Source organism: Terrapene carolina, unplaced genomic scaffold (genome assembly GCF_002925995.2).
Source record: "Terrapene carolina triunguis isolate 2854851 unplaced genomic scaffold, T_m_triunguis-2.0 Scaffold48, whole genome shotgun sequence".
Lineage (NCBI taxonomy): Eukaryota > Metazoa > Chordata > Testudines > Emydidae > Terrapene > Terrapene triunguis.
The window spans coordinates 2,804,800-2,818,030 of NW_020664399.1; positions in this window are offsets into that span (position 1 = coordinate 2,804,800).

Sequence of the window (13,231 nt, forward strand, 5' to 3'; positions counted from 1 at the left end):
CTATGACTGCCCCATAGAACTCAGCTGGGGTGAAGATACTGTTTGGACGGATATATGCAATGTTGGAGCCTCAACTGGTGGTATTGCGAGAATGTCTCCAAGAGAATCTGGCCTGGGTGTTTATCCTCAAATCAACTTCACCAGCTGGAGCTCTTGTCCTTTTCATAAAAAGGAAGGATGGCAGCTCTGTCTCTGTATCAATTACTGAGCCCTAAATCAGATAACAATGTGGAATTGTTACCTGCAACCCCTGATCCCTGAGTTGTTGGACCCATGGGGGCTGCCTGCATATTCACGAAACTGGATCTCTGTGGAGCTTACAATCTCATCTGCATCCAAGAAGGCAACAAATGGAAGATCACCTTTTGGATATGCAATGGCCACTTAGGGCTTGTCTACACTACCGCGGTAGTTCGACGGCTGGCAATCGAACTTCCGGGTTCGATTTATCGCGTCTGGTCTGGACGCGATAATTCGAACCAGGAAGTGCTCGCCGTCGACTGCGGTACTCCACCTCAGCGAGAGGAGTACCGCGGAGTCGACGGGGGAGCCTGCCTGCCGCGTGTGGACCGCGTCTGAACCGCGGTAAATTCGAACTAAGGTATGTCGACTTCAGCTACGTTATTCACGTAGCTGAAGTTGCGTACCTTAGATCGAATTGGGGTGTTAGTGTAGACCAGGCCTTAGAATATTTAGTTATGCCATTTGGACTGACTAATGCTCCAACAACATTCTAGCATTTCATTAATGATATGCTACAAGATACAAGGGGAGGGATAGCTCAGTGGTTTGAGCATTGGCCTGCTAAACCCAGGGCTATGAGTTCAATCCTTGAGGGGGCCACTTAAGGATCTGGGGCAAAAAATCAGTACTTGGTCCTGCTAGTGAAGGCAGGGGGCTGGACTTGATTTGACTTGATGACCTTTCAAGGTCCCTTCCAGTTCTAGAAGATAGGTATGTCTCTGATTTTTTTTTCCTGGACCATTTTGTGGTAGTGTACTTAGATAATATATTGATATTCTTGAACTGTCTGGATGAACACACCTTTCATGTCTGCACAGTCCTGGAGAGACTGACAACACAATCTCTACACTAAACTAGAGAAATGCACATTTGATCAGACCTCAGCAGAGATACTGCATTTCATCCTGTCCCCAGAAGGCATCAAGATGGATTTGTGCAAGGTCCAGGCTGTCTGCAACTGGGCAGCACCACCCCCATCCCACAATATGCATGACCTAGAATGTATTTTAGGCTTTTCAAACTTCTACTAGAGATTCATTTTGATTCATTTGAAACAAGCTGAGCCCCTGACTGACCCACTCAGAGAAAAAAAAAAAAAAAAAAAGTTCCACTGGTTACCTAAGGCCTAGCACACTTTTGAGCAATTGAAGCTTGCCTTCACCACCATTCCAGTGTTGCTCCACCCTGACATGGCTCAAGCTTTTGTTGTGGAAGCTGGTGCCTCTAGTATTGCAATCAGGGCAGTCCTCTCCCAAAGGCATGGACCTGAGCAAATACTGCATCCTATCGCTACTATTCAAGGAAACTCACATCTGCTGAGCAAAACTAAGAGATCATGGACAAGGAGGTCCTGGCAATTCAGACTGCCTTTGAACAGTTGTGATACTACTTGGAAGGGACCCATTATTCAGTCCCAGTGTTTGTGGACCACAAGTAGCCCTGAAGCAATGACAGCTCCAATGGGGCCTATTCTTCCCCTGGTTCAAATTTACCCTGGCCTACTTTCCTGGAATGAGGGACAGCAAGGCTGATGCCTTGTCCTGAAGATATGGTCTTGACCCATGAGGCCCCAGTTAGGAACCAGCCCACATTCTTAAATCCCATAATTTTCTTCACACCACTATCTCCAGAATTCTATCCGACTAGTTAGCCATTATAAACTGAGAAATGCATGACACCTGGGAGGGGATAACATTGTGAAGGACCACATCTAAGTTCTCCCGAGACCTGTGGAGATGGGGGTTCTCCAACTGTGCCATGACTTCACCTTGGCAGGACACTTAGGGTGATATAAAACCCATCCATTAATGTCCCATTTCTTCTGGTGACACTGAATGCGCTCCATGATATAGACTTTATAGCTTCCTGTCAGGTGTGTGCTCACACCAAGATCCCTCATCAGAAACCCTGCAGTCTCCTCCGACCTCTGGACACCCCATCTCAGCCCTGGGAAGTCATTTCCTTGAACTTTGTAGTGAAACTACCAGAATCCAGTTGTTTCACCAGCATCCTGACAGTGGTAAATCACTTTTCTAAAATGGCACTGTGACGGGGCAGAGCGGCCCTGCACTGGTATCTCAGGGGTTAACCCTTCCTTTCTAGCAGAGGAAGCCATGCCCCTGAGGCTCTGGTGGGCATGCTCCAACTGGAGAACAGGTATAAAAGCCTGCAGAGCTGCTCAGTTGGGGCAGACCGCTGGAGGGGAAGGAGGCACGCCACCAGTTCCCGAGGAGGGACAGCCTGCGCTCCAGGATCCGGAGGCCAGCCAAACCAGGACATACCCTGATGCCCAGATGGAGTATGTCACAGGAGGAAAACTGACCAAAGGACCCCCCCAAATCGGAGAACACAGAGGTTATGGTAGGAAGTGACCCAGGGGAACTTTAGAGGAAAACGACGTTAGAGCCGGACAGAGGCTCGGCGTGTTAGAACATAAGAAGAACATAAGAAAGGCCGTACCGGGTCAGACCAAAGGTCCATCTAGCCCAGTATCCTGTCTACCGACAGTGGCCAATGCCAGGTGCCCCAGAGGGAGTGAACCTAACAGGCAATGATCAAGTGATCTCTCTCCTGCCATCCATCTCCACCCTCTGACAGACAGAGGCTAGGGACACCATTCCTTACCCGTCCTGGCTAATAGCCATTAATGGACTTAACCACCATGAATTTATCTAGTTCTCTTTTAAACTCTGTTATAGTCCTAGCCTTCACAACCTCCTCAGGTAAGGAGTTCCACAAGTTGACTGTGCGCTGTGTGAAGAAGAACTTCCTTTTATTTGTTTTAAACCTGGTGCCTATTAATTTCATTTGATGACCCGTAGTTCTTGTATTATGGGAATAAGTAAATAACTTTTCCTTATCCACTTTCTCCACATCACTCATGATTTTATATACCTCTATCATATCCCCCCTTAGTCTCCTCTTTTCCAAGCTGAAGAGTCCTAGCCTCTTTAATCTCTCCACATATGGGACCCATTCCAAATCCTTAATCATTTTAGTTGCCCTTTTCTGAACCTTTTCTAGTGGCAGTATATCTTTTTTGAGATGAGGAGACCACATCTGTACGCAGTATTCAAGATGAGGGCATACCATCGATTTATATAAGGGCAATAATATATTCTCAGTCTTATTCTGTATCCCCTTTTTAATGACTCCTAACATCCTGTTTGCTTTTTTGACCGCCTCTGCACACTGTGTGGACATTTTCAGAGAATTATCCACGATGACTCCAAGATCTTTTTCCTGACTTGTTGTAGCTAAATTAGCCCCCATCATATTATATGTATAGTTGGGGTTATTTTTTCCAATGTGCATTACTTTACATTTATCCACATTAAATTTCATTTGCCATTTTGTTGCCCAATCACTTAGTTTTGTGAGATCTTTTTGAAGTTCTTCACAGTCTGCTTTGGTCTTAACTACCTTGAGCAGTTTAGTATCATCTGCAAACTTTGCCACCTCACTGTTTACCCCTTTCTCCAGATCATTTATGAATAAGTTGAATAGGATCAGTCCGAGGACTGACCCTTGGGGAACACCACTAGTTACCCCTCTCCATTCTGAGAATTTACCATTAATTCCTACCCTTTGTTCCCTGTCTTTTAACCAGTTCTCAATCCATGAAAGGACCTTCCCTTTTATCCCATGGCAGCTTAATTTACATAAGAGCCTTTGGTGAGGGGCCTTGTCAAAGACTTTCTGGAAATCTAAGTACACTATGTCCACTGGATTCCCCTTGTCCACGTGTTTGTTGACCCCTTCAAAGAATTCTAATAGATTAGTAAGACACAATTTCCCTTTACAGAAACCATGTTGACTATTGCTCAACAGTTTGTTTTTTTATGTGTCGGACAATTTTATTCTTAACTATTGTTTCGACTAATTTGCCCGGTACAGACATTAGACTTACCGGTCTGTAATTGCCGGGATCACCTCTAGAGCCCTTTTTAAATATTGGTGTTACATTAGCTAACTTCCAGTCATTGAGTACAGAAGCTGATTTAAAGGACAGGTTACAAACCTTAGTTAACAGTTCCGCAACTTCACATTTGAGTTCTTTCAGAACTCTTGGGTGAATGCCATCTGGTCCCGGTAACTTGTTAATGTTGAGTTTATCAATTAATTCCGAAACCTCCTCTCGTGACACTTCAATCCGTGACAGTTCCTCAGATTTGTCACCTACAAAAGCCAGCTCAGATTTGGGAATCTCCCTAACATCCTCAGCCTTGAAGACTGAAGCAAAGAATCCATTTATTTTTTCCGCAATTACTTTATCGTCTTTAAGCGCTCCTTTTGTATCTCGATCATCAAGGGGCCCCACTGGTTGTTTAGCAGGCTTCCTACTTCTGATTTCCTTAAAAAACATTTTGTTATTACCTTTGGAGTTTTTGGCTAGCCGTTCTTCAAACTTCTCTTTGGCTTTTCTTATTACATTCTTGCACGTAATTTGGCAGTGTTTATGCTCCTTTCTATTTGCCTCACTAGGATTTGACTTCCACTTTTTAAAGGAAGTCTTTTTATCACTCACTGCTTCTTTTACATGGTTGTTAAGCCACGGTGGCTCTTTTTTAGTTCTTTTACTGTGTTTCTTAATTTGGGGTATACATTGAAGTTGGGCCTCTATTATGGTGTCTTTAAAAAGCGCCCATGCAGCTTGCAGGGATTTCACTTTAGTCACTATACCTTTTAACTTCTGTTTAACTAACCCCCTCATTTTTGCATAGTTCCCCCTTTTGAAATTAAATGCCACAGTGTTGGGCTGTTGAGATGTTCTTCCACCACAGGGATGTTGAATGCTATTGTATTATGGTCACTATTTCCAAGCGGTCCTGCTATAGTTACCTCTTGGACCAGCTCCTGCGCTCCACTCAGTTCTAAATCTAGAGTTGCCTCTCCCCTTGTGGGTTCCCATACCAGCTGCTCCATGAAGAAGTCATTTAAAGTATCGAGAAATTTTATCTCTGCATTTCGTCCTGAAGTGAAATGTTCCCAGTCAATATGGGGATAATTGAAATCTCCCACTATTATTGAGTTCTTAAATTTTGATAGCCTCTCTAATTTCCCTTAGCATTTAATCATCGCTATCACCGTCCTGGTCAGGTGGTCGATAATAGATCCCTAATGTTATATTCTTATTAGAGCATGAAATTTCTATCCATAGAGATTCTATGGAACATGCGGATTTGCTTAAGATTTTTACTTCATTTGATTGTACATTTTCTTTCACATATAGTGCCACTCCCCCTCCCTGCACGACCTGTTCTGTCCTTCCGATATATTTTGTACCCCGGAATGATTGTGTCCCATTGATTGCTCTCAGTCCACCAGGTTTCTGTGATGCCTATTATATCAATATCCTCCTTTATCACAAGGCACTCTAGTTCACCCATCTTATTATTTAGACTTCTAGCATTTGTGTAAAAGCACTTTAAAAATTTGTCACTGTTTATTTGTCTGCCCTTTTCTGATGTGTCAGATTCTTTTTTATGTGAATGTTTATCATCTGATCTGGCCCCTACTTTATCCTCTTCCATCCTCTGCTCCTGACTATAACCTGGAGATTTTCTATCATTAGACTCTCCCCTAAGAGAAGTCTCTGTCCGATCCACATGCTCCTCTGCAGCAGTCAGCTTTCCTCCATCTCCTAGTTTAAAAACTGCTCTACAACCTTTTTAATGTTTAGTGCCAGCAGTCTGGTTCCACTTTGGTTTAGGTGGAGCCCATCCTTCCTGTATAGGCTCCCCCCATTCCAGAAGTTTCCCCAGTTCCTAATGAAAGTAAACCCCTCCTCTCTACACCATCGTCTCATCCACGCATTGAGACTCTGAAGCTCTGCTTGCCCAGGTGTTTGGGGGGGAACTTGCCACTACCAAGGCCCTTGTTTGGGACCTGGTGTAGAGGGCAGGCCCAGGTCCCCCTACAAGCCCCCTCACACCACGGAAATCATACGGACTCTGGCCACTAGGCCACACTACCTGTCTGAGATGGGTGATTATATTGGATGCTGGCCATTGGGCCACGCTGCCTTGACACTTGGGGTGAGTTACCCAGACTCTGGCTGCTAGGCTGCACTATCCCACCTGCAAGGGGGGAGTTATATGGACTCTGGCCATTGGTCCACACTGCTCCAATGGTGGGAGCAATTTATAGGAACCCTGACCATTGGGCCTCACTGCCCTGACTCTTGGGGTGAGTTACATGGACTCTGGCCACTAGGCCACACTACCCCGACCAAGGAGTGATTGCATGGGGGGAGGCCATTAGGCCGCATCTGGCCACCCACAGAGAGGCGAGCATGTGAACTTGGGAGTGGCGAGGTTCCGACACCCCATCCCACCCCTGCCAGAAAGGGGTGGTGTGGTGCCAGGCCCGCCACAGGCACACTTTATTCCCTGCACAGGTTTATCCTCTGCGGAGGAAACCGTCCAGCTTCGGATAAACAATGTCATCTGTCTTAATGACCTCTTGGATCATATCACCTCCAACTGGGAACCACATCTTACCACTTCTGGCATGAGTCCCTATGTTTATTTGGAGTCCACATGCACCATCCTTTGCCTACCATCTGCAGTCAAACAGCCAAATGGAAAGAATCAACCAGATCCTTTAACAATACTTATTCTGCTACATCAGCCATCACCAGGATGGACTAGTCTTCACTGGTACCATATTGTTCTCAGACAATAATGCAGACCACACACCTACAGAACACAGCCCCTTCTTTATCAACTCTGGGCACCACTCCTGATTTCATCCACAAGTACCCACATCCTCCCTTGGACCTAGTAGAACACATCCATCACATCCAAGAGGAGGGGAAGAGACACCTTGAAAAGGCAAAAGAGCACTGCAAAAGGCATGTGGATAAACATAAATAGATAATCCATACTCTGTAGGACAAAAGGTATGGTTTTCATCAAAACACCTTTACACACACAGACCCTCCCAGAAATTAGACTGTTGGTTCCTTGGCCTATACTGCATTCAGAAACAATCAATCCAGTCATCTTCAAGCTTCAGCTCCCTCAATCCCTTAGAGTCCACCCTGTGTTCCACATCTCACTTCTGAAACCATACACTGAGAACACATTTCCCCATAGACCCCAATCACCTGCCCCACTGGTACAGGGTCAAGAGGAATACATTGTACATGAAGATCTCAATTCTAAGATCAAATTGGGAAAATTATGGTACCTGATCATTTGGGAAAGTTATGGCCCAGAGGAACACACTTGGGAGTCTGGTTCAGACTTCCTTAGGAGCCACCCTGAGAAACCTCAGTCCCTGGAAAAATCACGGAGCAGGTCCTAAAGGTATCAATTCTGAAGCACTTAAAGGAGAGGAAAGTGATCAGGAACAATCAGCATGGATTCACCAAGGGCAAGTCATGCCTGACTAACCTAATTGCCTTCTATGATGAGATAACTGGCTCTGTGGATGAGGGGGAAGCAATGGACGTGTTATTCCTTGACTTTAGCAAAGCTTTTGATACGGTCTCCAGCAGTATTCTTGCTGGCAAGTTAAAGAAGTATGGGCTGGATGAATGGACTATAAGGTGGATAGAAAGCTGGCTAGATTGTCAGGCTCAATGGGTAGTGATCAATGACTCCATGTCTAGTTGGCAGCCAGTATCAAGCGGAGTGCCCTAAGGGTCAGTCCTGGGGCTGGTTTTGTTCAATATCTTCATTAATGATCTGGAGAATGGCGTGGACTACACCCTCAGCAAGTTTGCAGATGACACTAAACTGGGAGGCGTGGTAGATACACTGGAGGGTAGGGATAGGATACAGAGGGACCTAGACAAATTAGAGGATTGAGCCAAAAGAAATCTGATGAGGTTCAACAAGGACAAGTGCAAAGTCCTGCACTTAGGACGGAAGAATCCCATGCACTGCTACAGACTAGAGACCGAATGGCTAGGCAGCAGTTCTGCAGAAAAGGACCTAGGGGTTACAGTGGACGAGAAGCTGGATATGAGTCGACAGTGTACCCTTGTTGCCAAAAAGGCTAATGGCATTTTGGGCTGTATAAGTAGGAGCATTACCAGCAGATTGAGAGCCATGATCATTCCCCTTTATTCGGCACTGGTGAGGCCACAGCTGGAGTACTGTGTCCAGTTTTGGTTCCCCCACTACAGAAGGGATGTGGACAAATTGGAGAGAGTCCAGCGGACGGCAACAAAAATGATTAGGGGGCTGGAGCACATGACTTATGAGGAGAGGCTGAGGGAACTGGGGTTATTTAGTCTGCAGAAGAGAAGAATGAGAGGGGATTTGATAGCAGCCTTCAACTACCTGAAGAGGGGGTTCCAAAGAGGATGGAGCAAGGCTGTTCTCAGTGGTGGCAGATAACAGAACAAGAAGCAATGGTCTCAAGTTGCAATGGGGGAGGTTTAGGTTGGATATTAGGGGAAAAAAAATTCACTAGGAGGGTGGTGAAGCACTGGAATGGGTTACCTAGGGACGTGGTGGAACCTCCTTCCTTAGAGGTTTTTAAGGTCAGGCTTGACAAAGCCCTGGCTGGGATGATTTAGTTGGGGATTGGTCTTGCTTTGAGCAGGGGGTTGAACTAGATGACCTCCTGAGGTCCCTTCCAACCCTGATATTCTATGATTCTATAAAACCTGGACCCAAGTTGCCCAGAGTGCATCCCTAGGAGAAGGGGTGATGTCATGACCCACAGGTCTCTAACCTGGGTCTGCAGGGTTTCGAGGAACAGCCAAGGTCCAACCCTCCATCTGGAAGCTCACTGACACTTGCATACCTGGGGTCCATGAAGCACAGACCCAGGTCGACTCTCCATCCCTGCAGTCCTATTGGTGGAGTCCCAGAGCAGCTAATTGTCATGATGACACTACTACAGCCAGCAGCAGGAATAGGAAGCTATCCGAACAATGGGCCTCCAACCTGTTTTGGACTGTGTGCCTTGTGCTTCCTGATTCCATGGATTGATTTCTTGGCATCCTGACCTGGCGTAACTCCTGGCATCTGATTTGTGGTTCTGACCTCCAGTTTGTATCCTGACTCTGACCTCCTGGTATCCTGACCCAGCTGACTCCTGTTTTGCAACCGTGGAATCTTGCTCTGACTACTAGGTTTGGCCACCCATGACCCGGCCATGACAACAGCTTCCATATGAGGAGAGACTAAAAAGACAGAGACTGTTCAGCTTGTAAAAGAGATTACTAAGGGGGGATATGATGGAGGTCTATAAAATCATGAATAGTGCAAAGGAAGTAAATAAGGAAGTGTTATTCAGTCCTTCCCATAATAAAAAAAACAGGGGTCACCTAATGAAATTAATAGCCAGCAGGTTTAAAACAAACATAAGAAAGTATTACTTCACATAATGCACAGTTAACCTGTGGAATTTCTTGTCAGGGGATTTTGTGAAGGACAATTGTGTAACTGGGTTCAAAAAAGAATAGATAAGTTCATGGAAGATAAGTCCATCAATGGCTATTAGCAAAGATGGTCAGGGGTGTAACCGCAAGCTTTGGATGTCCCTAAACCTCTGACTGCCAGAAGACAGAACTGGACAACAGGGGATGGATTGCTCAATAATTGCCCTATTCTATTAATTCTCTCTGAAGTGTCTGGCACTGGCCACTGGTGGAAGATGGGATTCGGGCTAGAAGAATCTTTGGTCTGACCCATTATGGCTGTTCTTATGTTCTTATGATTTAAAAACAAAAAGAAATTAATAATCTAAACTAACAAAACCAAAACCGCTACCTCCAAGCAGAGATTTTGTCCCCTAAAAGGGAGAAGTTCCGTATACTTGTGTAATCCATTGGGGACTTTGCTATTGATTTTATGGGAAAGGGGCTCAGATACTAAAGTGATGGAGAGCAGTCCAAACCCTAAGATAGATAATGATGTCAGCCTATTGCTGTTGTTAAGGCTTTTTTCCTGGGACTTCTTCAGTAATAATGCTTTTAGTATGCTAAAGAAGATCCAGATTTTACATTTTCTGGTGACTGCTACCTGCTTTGTATGATTAGGGGTAGCTTTGTGTTTAATCCTAAAATTTTATTTAAAAAAAATGATATTTTAAAGGCTGTGGGTAAAAAATATATATATTCAATACTTAAAAGCCAAGGTAATGGGACCTTTAGCACTAGGAGAAGGAATTTAAAGTTCATCCTGTCCTATTTAAGTCAAAAGAAAAAATCCCATTGTTTTAAATGGCAATCCTTACATTGACTTAATTTAAAGCCATTTCTAGGAAAAGGAAGTATTTGGCCAAAATATCATCCAATTTCTAATAGTATCCCCCATATTGCAGTTATCAAAAAACACTTCTTAGCCAGCTACAAAATTACTGGAAAGATACAGATGCTAAATAATGCTGAATACAAACCAGTGTGCTTTATAATTATACAATAACTGAACATTGATCATTTTTGTATTTATCAGAGGATCTTATTCATGAATATCATAAATTGCTTCATGCAGTTCATCTTTAAATAAGCTTGTCTTTTTATTGATAATGTGCCTAGTGTTAACTGTTACGTTTCTGCTTCAGTAAGGCTAGGGGCAATATATCACTGCAATAAAGAGTCTTACAAATAGAACTGCAATGAAAACATTGCAACGTAGATTTGTAGCAGCTGTGAAATTCAATTCCCTTTCTCTTAGACCTAATTCTATGTCCTGCAGTTTACTCACACTTTCGCAACTGAAACATATGGCAGAACTTGTGCACTTATCTTTTAAATATAACTCTTTCTTAGTAAAGAGAAGGCTGAATCTCTGGGGAGTGAGAGATGCAATTCTCTTTCAGAGCAAAATGCTATATTCTGACCTACTGTATTTGTTGGTAAAAACATAAAAGAATAATTACTTCTATTTACTGTTCTGTTCCTGTTGCAAGATAGAATAATAGCCAAAGGTCAGAATTTACTTCCAAGTGAATTTTTCATCCCAATTTTTTTTCCCTGTCTTTGCTTGAAAAAGAGAATCTGTTAATGAGGTCATCTTAAAAAAAAAATCTTACTTGCAAGTTGTTGCATTCTCCTTCCCCCTGTTGTTTTTGTTTTTCTTTTTAGACAATTGGCTGTTCGGAACCTTAGTCTTCCTCTATATTTATTTAGTGCTTAGCATATTTTAGGGGCTATTAAAATATAAATAATAACTGGTAGGTGGATATTTAGATAATCTTTGTGTATCCTTACTTTTCCCCTCTGCTCCATTTTATTCTCCATTCTTCTACAGTTAAGAATATGGATTTGCTGTACACATTCTCAATAATGTCTCATTCCCTTAAAATGAATAAGGCTATCTCATGCCGTAGTTTAGAAATGAAGTTGAACAGGGTGCAGCGGCAAGCACTATTTGGTCCCAGTGAAATTGTAGAAATGTAAGGTTAGAAGGGGCAGTGAAGTTATCAAGACATCCATCCCACTACACTGAGGAAGGATCAAGTGAACCTAGACGATCCCTGAGAGGTGTTTGTTGAACCTGTTTTTAAAAACCTTCAGTGATGGGGATTCCACACTCTCCCTTGGAAGCCTCTGCCAGATATCTAATATCTAACCTAAATCTCCCTTGCTGCAGATTATTCCCATTGTTGCTTGTCCTACCTTCATTGGACATGGAGAACAATTGATCATCATATTTCATATTCATAAATCATATTTATAGCAGCCCTTACAATATTTTAAGACTTTTAATTAGGTCCCCCTTCAGTCTTCATTTCTCAAGACCAAACATGCCCATTTTCTTTTAATCTTTCTTCATAGGTCTAGTCTTCTAAACCTATCATTTTTATTGCTCTCCTCTGGACTCTCTCCAATTTGTTCACATCTTTCCTAAAATGTGGGGACCAGAATTGGACACAGTATTCCAGCTGAGGCCTCACTAGTGCCAAGTACAGTGGGAGAATTTATCTCCCATGTCTTTCATACAGCACTTCTGTTAATGCACCCCAGAATGTTGTTAGCCTTTTTTGCAACTGCATCACATTGTTGACTCATAATCAACTTGTCATCCATTATAACTCCCAGATCCTTTTCTGTAGGACTACTGCATAGCTGGTTATTCCCCATTTTTTAGTTGTGCATTGATTTTTCCTTCCTAAGTGAAGTACTTGGATTTCAATAAAGACAAGTGCAATCTTGTTGAATTCAGACCAATTCTCCAATTTGTCAAGGTAATTTTGAACTCTATTCCTGCAACCCCTTGCAGCTCAACATCATCTGTAAATTTCATAAGCATACTCTCCCCTCCATTATCCAAGTCACTAATGAAAATATTGACTATTACCGGATCCTGGACTGACCCCTGTGGGAGCCCACTACATGTGCCCTCCCTGTTTGACAGTAAACCATTAATAATTACTCTGAATATGGTCTTTCAATCAGTTCTGCACCCACTTTATAGTAATTTCATCTATACCGCATTTCTCTAGTTTGGTTATGAGATTGTCATGTGACACTATGAAAAGACTCACTAAAATGAAGATACATCATTTCTACTGCTTCCTTCCTGTCCACTAGACCAGTAATCCTGTCAAAGAAGGAAATTAGGTTGGTTTGGCATGATTTGGTCTTGAGAAATCCATGCTGGCTATTCCTCAAAACCCTATTATCCTCCAGGTGATTACAAATTAGTTGTTAACTGGAAAGATTCAGGAACAAATTATTATCAAAGTTAGGCTGACTGGTCTATAATTTCTCAGGTCCTCTTTGTTCCCCTTTTTAAACATAGGTACTATATGTGCCCTTCTCCAGTCTTCTGAGGCCTCACCCATCCTTCAAAAGCTCTCAAAGATAATTGCTGACAGTTCTGAGATTGCTTCAGCAGGCTCCTTAAGTACCCTATGAAGAATTTCAGCAAGACCTGCTGGTTTGAACACATCAACTTACCTAAATAGACTTTAACCTATTCTTTCCCTACTTTGGCTTGCATTCCTTTCCCCTTGTTGTTAATATTAATTGTGTTGAGCACGTCTGATGGCCATGAACATTCTTAATGAAAGATGAAGC